The sequence below is a fragment of the Salvelinus sp. IW2-2015 genome, unplaced genomic scaffold (assembly GCF_002910315.2).
Source record: "Salvelinus sp. IW2-2015 unplaced genomic scaffold, ASM291031v2 Un_scaffold1212, whole genome shotgun sequence".
Classification (NCBI taxonomy): Eukaryota; Metazoa; Chordata; class Actinopteri; order Salmoniformes; family Salmonidae; genus Salvelinus; species Salvelinus sp. IW2-2015.
This window is the reverse complement of record NW_019942780.1, coordinates 70,167-71,672: the sequence shown is the minus strand read 5'-3', so window position 1 is coordinate 71,672 and position 1,506 is coordinate 70,167. Positions and strand designations below refer to the sequence as shown.

Sequence of the window (1,506 nt, the reverse complement as noted above, 5' to 3'; positions counted from 1 at the left end):
TAGTCCTGCATGTTGGAGCTCCAAGCCCAAGATTTTCACTGTACCCTGCAATCACACCTGCAACTCTGTACATGTGACTATTAAACACTCGGAATCTGAACGAGTTTTTCCTGACCATGATAAACTCCTGGCCAGAGACATAGGGTATACGTGGGTACTYATCTTCTTTTAACCACCCCTTCTTACTTTTACCCAACAAATACACATCACCCGCATACCTCATCCGACTGTTAACCCTGACCCCAACCACGCTACGAAAGAGGTCCACTTGAGATGTGTCGCTGCCAGACGTCGTTACCTCAACCGTGTTCTACGTCAACCTCCCATTGTTAGTGAAGTGTTGTTGTTCAGGTCTAAGGTCGGGGGTGCAGGAAGAGTCCAACTAGTTCACTCATTGTGACATAAGGCCAAGACTTGGCCTACACTTGGCCTACACTTGGCCTACACTTGGCCGTTACTTGGCCCTACACTTGGCCATTACTTGGCCCACACTTGGCCTACACTTGGCCATTACTTGGCCAACACTTGGCCTACACCTGTCTCTTATACACATCTAGATGTGTATAAGAACTTGGCCCACACTTGGCCTACACTTGGCCATTACTTGGCCAACACTTGGCCTATACTTGGCCTACACTTGGCCTACACTTGGCCTACACTTGGCCTACACTTGGCCTACACTTGGCCTACACTTGGCCCTACACTTGGCCATTACTTGGCCTACACTTGGCCTACACTTGGCCTACACTTGGCCATTACTTGGCCAACACTTGGCCTACACTTGGCCATTACTTGGCCAACACTTGGCCTACACTTGGCCACACCTTGGCCTACACTTGGCCGTTACTTGGCCTACACTTGGCCATTACTTGGCCATCTGTTTTACACCTGTCTCTTATACACATCTAGATGTGTATAAGAGACAGCTCCTCCCCTTACTAAGCGTTGTCCAAACCAGCCTGAACAATGGACCAGGGTCAGTTGCCAGCCTTCCTCCCAGAAATACCCCTACCTTCAGCACCGCTCAGCACCGCTCTACACCAAAGTGATAAATCTATCAGGGCAGACCAGAAAGGTCTAGAACTTAACAATGTTAGTTCAGAAGTTGTGTAAAAGTGTATTGAGCAATATTCCACTAGTGCAGGGTAAAACTAATGCCATAGCAAAGAGGAGAATACGTGTTGGTGGTATGTAAGTACACTCAAGAGAATTAAGGCAGTGTTTGTATGGGTATTGTTCTTCTTCCTCTCCTTAGTACTTTTAGTACGGGCACATCCAGCACTTCCACAGGTGCAGGATACAAAACCACCCACATATTAGGTATTGGTAGGGCCATGATCATGCTGCTGCTCCCCCTATGGTCATTCCACCCACCCCCTCAACAGTCTTTACTCTGCTTCCACCCCAATGGACATGTATTTAGTCATCACTGCCACAGTTGCCATTATGTATATAGTGCTACTTCTATTTCTATTGTTTTATAACCATTTTCTTTATTTTATTTCA

General features: G+C 47.0%; 1 protein-coding gene across 1 annotated transcript in view; it reads right to left on the bottom strand.

Annotated features, from left to right (window-relative positions):
• Window positions 1-1,506, bottom strand: part of tmem88b (transmembrane protein 88 b) — a 14,232-nt gene that overhangs the window by 11,425 nt on the left and 1,301 nt on the right. The gene's annotated exons all lie outside the window — the stretch shown is intronic.